This window comes from Chiloscyllium punctatum, chromosome 18, assembly GCF_047496795.1.
Source record: "Chiloscyllium punctatum isolate Juve2018m chromosome 18, sChiPun1.3, whole genome shotgun sequence".
In the NCBI taxonomy this organism is placed as follows: domain Eukaryota; kingdom Metazoa; phylum Chordata; class Chondrichthyes; order Orectolobiformes; family Hemiscylliidae; genus Chiloscyllium; species Chiloscyllium punctatum.
Genome location: NC_092756.1, coordinates 74820797 through 74833154, shown reverse-complemented (window position 1 = coordinate 74833154; position 12358 = coordinate 74820797). Strand labels below are relative to the sequence as shown.

General features: G+C 44.8%; 1 non-coding gene across 1 annotated transcript; it reads right to left on the bottom strand.

The window, feature by feature from the left end:
* Positions 1 to 6221: 6221 nt before the first annotated feature.
* trnar-ccu (transfer RNA arginine (anticodon CCU)) lies at positions 6222 to 6294 on the bottom strand. Its single transcript has one exon. It is a non-coding gene; the product is annotated as a tRNA-Arg (tRNA).
* Positions 6295 to 12358: the final 6064 nt, after the last annotated feature.

Sequence of the window (12358 nt, the reverse complement as noted above, 5' to 3'; positions counted from 1 at the left end):
AGAAGGAGGGAAAATGGTTGGGATGGCTAAATGCCCACTTATGGGCAGTTTGGGATGGGTAGTTGCCCCCTTTGGGCAGGAGGTGAGTTCCCCTATTCAGCACCATTGGCGCTTTATATGGTGGTTTGTATTGCTTTTAATCTTTGACAGTTTTGTAGGTTTGTTAAAAGTAGTGGTTTCAGTTTATGTAGTTTTTATATTTGATGGATCATATGACACTAAGGCTCAGTGATTTGTGGTTCGAGTTCCTCCTCTCTGGAATTTAAATGTTACTGCAGAAGGTTATGGCTAATGACTTGATTAAATGGTGAACCTGGAATATCAAGGGAAGTCACTCACTAATTAAGAGGAAGAAGGTACTTTTGAGTCTTAGAAAGGAGAAAATGGATATTCTTTTATTACAGGAGAAGCACTTGGATGACATGGAGCATTTGAAACTACAGCAGAATGGCTTTGATCAGGTTTACTTCACATCATTTAACACCAGAAGTAGGGGAGTGGCTGTATTGGTGAGGAGGAATCTCCCATTTAAGTTACGAGACTGTGTTAAAGACATGCACACAGGAGGTTTGTAATTCTTATAGCCTTGATAAATGGGGAAGAATATGGTGTTTCAAATGTTTATTGCCCTCCAGCTCATCCCCTTAACTTTTTGTTAGATGCGTTTTCTAAATTGATAAGTCTGGAGTTCTGGCATATCATTAAAGGGGGAGATTTTAACAGTCACATGGATCCCACAGTACAGAGGTTTCCCAAAAGCCCACCACCACCCCTCCCACCCCGATACCCTCTGTACAAACTAAACAATTAGTGGATCTGTGTGTGGAGTGAGGGTTGGTGGACATCTGGAGGTGTCTCCATCCTACAGGCAGGGATTTAACATTGTTTTTCCAATTCACACAGATGTCACACCAGGATTGATTTTTTTCCAATCGCCGTGGCAACCCTGGACTTGGTGGCACCTTGTACGATCGGTAATATTACCATCTCTGATCCCACTCCAGTGTACCTGTTGGTTAAGATTAAGGACATTACAGTGGGTCCAAGGCACTGGCAAATGGATCCTTTTATCCTCAAGGATAATACATTTGTGGGGCATTTGTCTCGGGAATTTTGGGCGTACCTAGACATTAACTCACACTCGGTTCATCGCCCATCCTTCCTTTCGGAAATTGCCAAAGCCTATGCCAGTGGGTCAGTTATTTCCTAAACTGCCAGTAGGAGGTGGAAGAAGGGTGAGCAGCAACGTCTCCTCAAAGCACGGTTGAAGGCAGCTGAGAAGGCCTACTTTGACAGGCCCTCGTTGGTCAAGTTACAGAGGATTACGGCGCTGCGGTCTGCATTGAAATCCGTGCTCACGCAGACAGCAAAGAACGAGCTTACTTTTGCAAAAGCAAAGGTTATATGATCACGGTGACAGGTCTGGTAAATACTGAGCATATCTCGCTCGGAAAAGGAGAGTCCCTCAAGCCATTATGGTGATTAGGGAAGGGTCTGGGAACCGAACGTGTGACTCCAAAAAGATTAATGTGTCATTCCAGAGATTTTACTCTAAGTTATACCAATCTGAGGTTTGTGAGAAGGGGCGGGCCAAAATGGAGGCTTTATTCAAGGATCTGGAGCTCCCGGGTGTGACCCCCGAACAAGAGTCTTTTCTCAATGTCCCCTTTATCAGAGCAAGAGGTGCAGGAGGCTGTGAAGCAGCTTCAGAGTGGAAAGGCACCCGGTCCTGATGGACTTCCCAGCAAATTCTAGAAGGAATTTACAAACATATTGTCAGGCCCGATGTTCAACATGTTTAATGACCCATACAGCCATGATTGTCTCCCGCCATCTCTGAGAGAGGCCAATATTTCGCTTATTCTTAAAAAAGGGAAGGTCCCGGGGGACTGTGCTTTGTACAGGCCCATTTCACTCTTAAATGTGGACTTTAAAATCCTCTCCAAGACCTTTGTGTTCAGGCTGGAGACTGTGTTACCTTCTATTGTTAAAGAGGACCAGACGGGCTTCATAAAGGGCCGCAGATCCTCCAATAATGTTAGGAGGCTGCTTAATGTAATTCAAGTGTGTCAACAACAGTCAATATAGGGATTGGTGATTTCTCTAGATACAGAGAAGACCCTTGACCGAGTTGAGAGGCCGTACCTTTTCTATACTCTGGAGCGGTTTGTTTTGGGCGAGGTTTCTATAAGATGGGTAAAGGTTCTCCACAATGACCCTCTCACTGCAATCATCACCAACAGGGTGTGATCAAGCAATTTTAACATTTTTGGGGTCAGCCGGCAGGTCTGTTCCCTTTCCCCACTGCTTTTTACAGTGGGGATTGAATCATTGGTGGAGGGCATTCATAGGGATCCCAATATATCAGCTCCAGACGGGGGGTCAAATTTACATCAGAGTTTATTGTACGTGGACGATGTCTTAATTCTTTAGTCAAATCCAGCAGTTTCAGTCCCTCGCCTGTTCGCATGCATCTGTGTGTTTGGCACCTTTTTGGGGGACAAGATTAATCTTGCAAAATCAGAGGCTTTGCCTATGGTTGGTCTTATGAAAGTGTTAAGTCTTGAGGGTGAATATTGATTCCCATTTAAATGGTCACAGGGGGGTTTTGTGTATTTGAGTATGTTCATTACTCCAGTTCTGAATCGCCTGTTCAAAGCCAATTTTGTTCAATTATTTGACAAAATCAACAAGACCTTCAAAGATGGAGGCGTTTCTGGTCTCGTGGTTGGGTCGGATAGCGCTTATTAAGATGAATATTCTCCCTCGTGTACTATACCCTATCTGGATGCTCTCCCTGATTTTCGATGAGCAAACATTCAGGAGACTGAACGGCTGGTTCAGCCCCTTTATTTGGTATCGTCAGTGGCCCCTCATTAAATGAGCTAAACTGCGAGTGTCTCACAGACTGGGGGGAGTGGATCTCCCCGACATTAAAAGCTACCAACGAAGCTCACTTTTATCCTACATGAGTGATTGGGCTTGTGGGGACCCTGTTTCAATATGGTTAGATGTTGAAACCTCCCAGACTAAGGTCACCCTTTACTCACTTGCTGTGTTTGGACAAAATGAGGACAGTTAGGGAATATTGGCATAACCCAATAGTTATCGATACTGTTAAAGCATGGAGAGCAATTCGGCAGAGGGAAGGCAATCTTGGCAAGACATCTTCTCTTACACCGGGTATGCCGGGTTTTCAACTGGGGATGATAGATTCAGGATCCAAACATTGGGCAGTTAGGGGTGTGTCTTGCGTGGGTGATTTGTTTGAGGGAGACACAATGATGTCCTTCGATCAGTTAGCACGGCAACACAAGCTACCGAACAGGGACCTCTTTCGTTTATTTCAAGTTAGAGATTTTATTTAAAAAAAGACATCAATTTTGACTGATCCCTCCAAGTCTGACATAGAGAGAGGGGTGATTTAGCCCCATATCCTGCAGACCCCACAAAGTTCTGTACTTTTCTGACACAACATCCCACCAAACCCAACACAGACCTGGGGACGTTTCCAGGGGAGATGAGAAACCGACTTGACATCAGACAAAGAAGATCAGCCGTGAAGACAAGGCTTAAAAGTTAGCCATCCCAGATGGGACCTGAACCACAATTCCAGGCAGAGGAGGCCAGTGCCTTATACATTAGACCACTGGGGGCACAGGGACCAATCAGAAATGGCAGCCTGTAAATACTGCACCCTGAACCTCTCATATTGTGTTCTTCTGAGTTTTATACTCTCACTGATTGGTTGTTCCCCCTTCCATCTCACGCTAAATCATTGGCTGCTTGATAAAATTGATCTTACCTCCCAAACGGACAGATGAGAAAATCACCAAACTCCAACTTTGCACAACTCAAGTCTGAGGAAAATGGAGCAGACAGGAAAATAGCAAAGGACTCAATGTTATTTTGTGCAGCACTTTCAAGATATTTGCAGTTGATAAATCCAGTCAATTTGGATTGAGATGGAGTTGATATGGGATGAAAATCAGCCACCACAAAGACCAGGCTTAAAATGTCAACACCCTAAAAGGGATTTGAACCTCCAATCCACTACATCAGAAGCTACAGTCTTACCCATTAAGCGACAAAAACTCAGTGACAATAGTCTACTGGGAATAGTTGATCTAAAAAGAGTTCTACAGCCGAGCATATTCCAAGATCTGTCACGACACACTGAGGGATACACTAAAGTTTAGGACAGCTGCTGCCAAGGTGTAACAGGGAAACAACACAGTCTAAGGTCTTTCTGACAAATGATCACATCGTCCTTTCAGTTCTCAGACCCTCTTGGTGCCTGACACTGAACAGAGATCATTTCGTGCCCAAGTACAAAATGCCTTTTTTTTTCATGACACAGACCTTTGAGAAATGTCAAAATTCCAGTGTTTTGTTGGTTCTTTTCTCTCTGCATAGACTGTACACAACTGATTTAGAACCTTTGTGTGCATTTCTATTTGATTTTTCATGAATAAAGTACGTTTGTAAATAAACAAAAATCTGGAGAGAGAGAGAAGATCTGCCTGAACTTGCGAGACCCCCCTTTGTGGAAGAGAGCCAGCCCTATATCGGGACAGGAAGGAGATTCCAATGGCCCAACATGGATTGTTCCAGTTAATACCCTCGCCTCCTTGACCACAAAGTGAAGTGGGAAATGGCATGGTGCAGGGAGACACTAGGTACACGAACACAAAAGATGGCTGCTGAGCCATAAGTTGGCCACTTGGCACACAAGATGGCCCCCAGACCACAATATGGAGAGATAGCAGAGCAAACACAGACACTGCCTGGGGGCACCAGAATGCCAGCACAATGCACTCACAACCGAGTTGATTAGTTTAAGGCGGATGGGAGAGACAATACACATGAATAATATACACTGCCCGCCGAAGGGTCTGGGTCAGACAACACCTTTGATAGAAATGCTAACTGTTAGATACAGCCTCAATACAGAGTGATAATAGCCAGGGCTGCAGTATTAGGCCTTCTCAGGAAGAGCGATTAGCGCCCATTACTACAGCAACGGACCTCCGCGCAGACGCTGAAACTGACAACAACTGCACTGAAATTAACAAAGGCCATGCTGGAACTGACAATAATTGCACCGAAACGATCAAGGATTCTGCAATGTTTACAATAAACAAGCCATGTTACAGAGACAATAACCTCATCACTGAACTATTATATCACAAAATGTATAACAGTATCTTGACCATGTGCTCCGGGTTGAGAGAAGAATCACAGCTGACCACTGTGCTGTTGGAGCTGCTCTCTCCCCGGAGCTCCGGGATTTCCTTGGACAATAAACTCTGTTGGTGAACCCCGACTCTGACTCAGAGCCTGGTGATTTTCAGCAGTTGCCTTCCCACAAATGTTTGTCCAATCTGTGGATGTGGCACTCCAAGTTCTCCAACGATGGCCTAACTACCTCACATCCCCATCATAGCCTCCTTGCAATTGTATTCAATACCTTGACTAAGAAAGGTAAAGGCCCAAATGCATAGCCACAGCCCCATCAGTTCCAACCTTGAACACCCAGATTTCAATCATTTCCATTGACATATTGGACCTTATCATAAATACCAAACATGCAGGTAATCTGGGGTTCAGCTGGTAATGTTGACAGAATATAGCTTAGACTGACACCAACACAACCGAAACAGAAGTTACTTTGTCCATAGATTGGTAGCTCTATCTGTTGGAGCCCCAGTGACCTCATAGGTAAGGTACTAATTTCCTAAACCAGAGAGTATGGGCTCAAGTCTTATTTGGGGTATTGGTTTTGTTGAAACCTTCACTGTGCAGCTGATCTCAATCCTGTGTGGTCACATGACCATGGCAACAAAATCAGGCATTCTCAATTGATCCTCAGATGGAGATACTTGACCTGATAGAAAATTGGCCAAACTAAATTAAACAGCAGCTATCAGCTCCAGAGAACAGTGCAGATAAGATCAAAGAGTTACAAAGATTCAAGAAGAACCAGTTCCAACCAGACTGAGGGTTGTATATTGGAGAAGTGTCAGGTTTTCAGCCATTGTGACTGTGCTGTCTCTTTCTGGGAATTCACCCCCATATCCTGCATACCCTGAAAATTCAGTGTTTTTCTGTCACAATTTCCCACCAACCCAATACAGACCTGGGGACTTTTCTTGGGGAGGTGAGAAATCGACTTGACCTCGGACAAAGGTCAGTCATGAAGACTGGGGTTAAAAGGCTAACACCCCAGATGGGACTTGAACCCACAATCCCGGGCATAGGAGGCCCGTGCCTTATCCATTAGGCCACTGGGGTGGCATGGATGTGTGAAAAATGGCAGCTTTTACATACTGCTCCGAGTCCGCTCAGAGTGTGTTTTTCTGAGATTTATATCCTTCCTGCTTGTTTTTTTACCCCTTCCATCTCAATCTAAATTGTTCACTGCTTGATAAATTGATCTTGCCTCCCATTTCTCCCCAAACGGACATTAGAGAAATCACAGCCGGTCAGACAGCATCCGAGGACCAGGAGAGTCGACGTTTCGAGCATAGGCCTGAAGAGCTTATACTCGAAACATCGACTCCCCTGCTCCTCGGATGCCACCTGACCAGCTGTACTTTTCCAGCACCACACAGTTTGACTCTGATCTCTCACATCTGCAGTGCTCACTTTCTCCCAGTCGAGAAATCAACTCAACTCCAACTTTGCAAACCTACAGTTTGAGGCAAATGGAGCAGAAGGAAAAGGGCTCAATGTTATTGTGTGCAGCACTTTCAAGATATTTGCAGTTAGTGGGGAAGGAGGAAGTGGAGATGTTGTAAAAAGCAGCACTGAGGACAAATCAACACAATCTTAGTGGGCATTCAGCCCATTGTGGCTGTGCTGTCTCTTTCAGATAATTCACCCCAAGATCTCTCAAATCCTGGAATTACCTTGTGCAAGTTTCTATTACACATCATTTGCATAAGCTCAACGTAGGCACAGTGATTTTTAACAGAGTACTGTTGTTGATATATATTTTAGAACATAGAACATAGAAAAGTATTGCACAGAATAAGCTCTTTGGCCCACAATGTTATGCCGTGGATTAATCCTAATGTAAAATAAAATAACTTCACCTCCACACCCCTCAATTCACTGCTATCCATGTGCATGTCCAGCAGTCGCTTCAATGTCCCGAATGACTCTGCTTCCACCACCACCACTGGCAACGCATTCCATGCATCCACAACTCTCTGCGTAAAGAACCTTCCTCTGACATTCCCTCTATACCTTTCTCCCAATATCTTCAAACTGTGACCCCTCGTGCCAGTCCACTTTGTTCCACAAATCCAGACGACACAGGTTTCTGTACAATGGTGGATGCTTTATTATCGGACAGTTGGCGAGAGATTCAAAATGTCCCCAAAGGTCGCCATGAGTCTACTTGGAATGAGACTTCTCCATGAATCTCTGCCCTACACACAGAGACAGTATCTTTTATAGGAATTAAACAAAAGGGTTATCAGTCACATGGGCGATTGTATTAAACATAGTTTCAAGCAGGTAATTATCAATTTACAAAGCCCGATGAACAGCGATGTCCTGTGCTAACGTGTGAATAGATTACAGAAGCTCATTATCATATTCTTCACGGTGATGTGTTGATGTGAAGAGATGATAACAGAAGGGTTTTGCCTGCTGGAAATGGGGGATTCACATCCCTATGGTAATATGGAGGGGAAGGAAGACAATGGGAGTGGGAGGCAGTTTAACAGGGTTGTGGCCAAGGCTAGCAGTCTTGTGTGGAAAGGGCAAATCCCTCTGTCCAGGACTACAGGGGGAATCCACATGTGTGGCTCCACTCGGCTCTATTTCTGAGATACAGTCAGCCTCCCCCCTGACTGAGATGTTCTGTCTGTATTGTAAGAGGACAGGCTTTCCGTTGATACTGCAGTAAGGCCTTTGGTAGTGGAACGTTTAACCCTTGAGTCACCAATGTGTCCTGAAAGAGAAGCAAAGCATGGAACTGACCCCTCTTTGTTCATTTTAACTTCCTCACCAAGATGCCAATATTTTCATGTACAAGTTTGACCAAGACGACTTTGCTGCACAGGCGCTATGACAACAGATGAATGGACACCGCGCAACAATCACCAGACACGGGTGTCCCCTCCCAGTCAGGGAACACTTCAGCAGTCAGGGACATTCACCCTCAGAGCTTCGGGTGACCATCCTCCAAGGGAGACTCCAGGATACACAACGACACAAAGTGGCCGAGCAGAAGCTGATAGCCAAGTTCGGTCCACATGGGAATGGCCTCAACTGGGACCTTGGGCTCATGTCACACTACAGGGGACCCCACTACACTATACACTCTCTCAAAGACAGACGCACACACAGACACACACACAGACACACACACACACACACACACAGACACACAGACAGACACATATACACACACTCACACCCATAAACACACGCTCACAGGCTTATACTTCTTCACACTCACACTCACATGCCTATAGTCACTCACTCTCTCTCTCATGCACGCGTGTACACACACATAGGTCTTCGGGATGAATTTGCATTTGCACAATCTGCAGGCAGTCAATGCAGGCAGGCAGTCAATGGAGTATTTTATACATTCCACTTTGGAACTAGGACCAGTCTGCTCAGAGTGTGTCTGGGAAAATTAACAAACAGTGAAATTCACAACTAATCCTGGAGGAACCTGTTTGGGGGAGGTCACAGCACAGAAATAGACAAGTGAATATTTTACGTGTGGCCTTACAGTAAGTCTGCAGTGGTGGGTAGAGTGGGTTCTTTCTTGATTATATGTTTTATTGAGCTATGTCTCTTGATTAAACTTAAAATATAAGCCATAAGTATTAATTTCACCTGGAGCAGTGTTTGGTAGAGGAATAAGACAGTGCTATTTTCTGGGTCTGTAGATTGAAAGAAACAAAAATGGCTTTAGTAGAGTGATATGCTCTTCTTGTCGGATGTGGGAGCTTTAGGGAGAGTTTACCAGTTACTGAGGATTATGTCTGCAATAAATGCTGTTGGTTGGAGAAATCAGATCGAATGGATTGGTTGGAGAGACAGTTAGAGACCATGAGGTATTTACAAAAGCAAGGGGATGTGATGGATGGCAGTTATAGGAAGGGGGAAAGTCTCAGATAGTCACATTGATGGGTTAACGCCAGGAAAGGTAAGACAGGTAGGCAGGTAATGCAGGATTCTTCTGTGGTTATCCCCATTTCAAACAAATATGCTTTTTTGGAAAATGAAGGGAGTGATGGATTCTCAGGGGAACAAAAATCCCATTCAGGCCCAACCCCTATCCTCTCACCCTGCATTCCCCAAAGCCATTCCACCGAACCTGCACATCTTTGGACGTGGAAGGAAACCAAAGCACCCGGAGTACCCCATGGAGAGAATGTGCAAACTCGACACAAACAGACACCCAAGGGAGGAATCAAAGCCAGGTCCCTGACAATGTGAGGCAGCAGTGGTACCCACTGAGCCGCCATGCCATCCCCAGGAGAATCTCAGCAGGTTTTCAGCCATTGTGACTGTGCTGTCTCTTTCAGACGATTCACCTCAATCCTGCAAATCTTGTGCAAGAAGATGTTGTGCACCACTTCCCATCAACTGAATGCAGACATGGAGATTTTCCCAAAGTAGATTAGAAATCAAGTTGACAATCAATTGTTGGCTTCTTGATTAATCAATCTCGCTTCCCCAAACGGACAGTTGAGAAATTAACCAAATTCCAATGTTGCACAACTCAAGTCTGAGGAATATGGAGCAGACAAGAAAATAGCAAAGGGCTCAATGTTATTTTGTGCAGCACCTTGAAGATATTTGCAGTTACTGAGGAAGGAGTAAGTGGAGATGTTGCAAAAAGCTGCATTGAGGACAATTCAACAGAATCATAGCAGGCATTCAGCCCATTGTGACTGTGCTGTCTCTTTCAGACAATTCACCCCAAGATCTCTCAATTCCTGGAATTACCTTGTGCAAGTTTCGAATAATCATCGTTAAAAGTCAGACAACACCAGGTTGTAGTCCAACAGGTTTATCTCAAAGTACTAGCTTTCAGAGCTGCTGCTGCTGCTTCGTCAGGTGGTTGTGGAGTATAAGATTGTAAGATACAGAATTTATGGCAAAAGTTTACAGTGTGATGTCTCTGAAATTATATATTGAAAAAATTTGGATTGTATGTGAAGTCTCTCATCTTTTAGAAAGACCAGGTTGGTTTCAGTTCTTTCATGTGTAAATCACAAAATGTTTTTCATTGCCAATTGAAATGGCAAGCTGTCCAATAAAAGCTAAATGCTGTGAATGCTGGAAATCTGAAACAGAAAAAATGCTGGAGGAATCATGACTCAAAAACATGATTGAATTTTCTGAAAAAGTCACAAAGAGGATTGATGAGGGCAGAGTGGTGGATGTGATCTATATGGACTTCAGTAAGGCGTTCGACAAGGTTCCCCATGGGAGGCTGATCAGCAAGGTTAGATCTCATGGAATACAGGGAGAACTAGCTATTTGGATATAGAACTGGCTCAAAGGTAGGAGACAGAGGATGGTGGTGGAGGGTTGTTTTTCAGACTGGAGCCCTGTGACCAATGGAGTGCCACAAGAATCAGTGCTGGGTCCACTACTTTCTGTCATTTATATATATGTTAGTATCATTATGAGGTATCATTAGTAAGTTTGCAGGTGACACCTAAATTGGAGGTGTAGTGGACAGCAAAGAAGGTTCCCTCAGATTACAACGGGATCTTGATTAGAAGGGCCGATGAGCTGAGGAGTGATGGGTGGAGTTTAATTTAGATCAATGTGAGGTGCTGCATTTTGGGAAAGCAAATCTTAGCTGGGCTTATACACTTAATGGGAATGTCCCAGGGAGTGTTGCTGAACAAAGAGACCTTAGAGTGTAGGTTCATAGCTCCTTGAAAGTAGAGTCGCAGATCGATAGGATAGTGAAGAAGGCGTTTGGTATGCTTTCCTTTATTCTAAATCAGTTGTGTACAGTCTATGCAGAGAGATAAGAACCAACAAAACATTGGAATGTTGACATTTCTCAAAGCTTCTGTATCGTTGTGAACAAAAAGGCATTTTGTACTTGGGCAGGAACCGATCTCTGTTCATTGTCAGGCACCAAGAGGGTCTGAGAATTGAAAGAATGATGTGATAATTTGTCAGAAAGACCTGAGACTGTGTTGTTTCCCTGTTACACCTTGGCAGCAGCTGCCCGAAACTTTAGTGTATCCCTCAACATGTCATCTGAGATGTTGGAACATGCTGGGCTGTAACACTCGCTTGATGCCAAGACTTTACACTGGCAAATGGCTATGTGTGCCCAAGTAGCATATTGGGTAAACCACTGTCCTCCTAAGTGTGGGATTGTGGGGTTAATTTCCCTCTGGGCTGCTAAAATTTTAAGCTTAGTCTTTGTAGCTGACTTTTGTCCCATGATTCCTGAAGAAGGGCTGACGCCCGAAACGTCGATTCTCCTGTTCCTTGGATGCTGCCTGATCTGCTGCGCTTTTCCACCAACACATTTTCACCTTTACGTCTAATCTACATTATAAACATCCCCATGTCTGCATTCAGTTGATGGGAAGTGCTGTCCAACATGAACTTGCACAAAGGTGTCGGGGATCTGCAGGATTGGGTCGAAATTGCCTGAAAGAGACAGCAGAGCCACAATGGGGAAAGAACTGCTGAGATTCTCCTGGGGCTGGCATGGTGACTCACAGTGTCAGGGATCTGGCTTTGATTCCTCCCTTGGGTGTCTGTTTGTGTCGAGTTTGCACATTCTCTCCATGGGGTACTCGGAGTGCATTGTGTTCCTCCCACAGCCCAAAGATGTGTAGGTTCGGTGGATTGGCTTTGGGGAATGCAGGGTGAGAGGATAGGGATTGGGCCTGGATAGGATGCTGTTCAGAGGCTGAGTGTGGACTTGATGGGCTGAATGGCTTGTCCCCCTCACTCGAGGGCTTTTATGAACAAGTTTGGAGCAGATGGTCAGAGCTCTGCTGCAGATCCCAGTCAAGGCTTTTCTAAGGGACTGGCATCCAGGTGTGTGTTCATATCCTTCTTTTCCCTGATCTTCCTGAATGTTCCATAGCTTTGGCCAAAGGGGTCATGAGCTGTGTTCACATCATCCAATGGGGTCACATTGCCAGGAGCTAGACAACGGATTTACTCAGACTGACACTTCCAGTCATCGAGTCATAGAGATGTACAACACAGAAACTCACCCTCGGTCCAACCCGTCCATGCCGAACAGATATCCCAACCCAATCTAGTCCCACCTTCCAGCACCCGGCCCATCTCCCTCCAAACTCTTCCTATTCATATACCCATCCAGGTGCCTTTT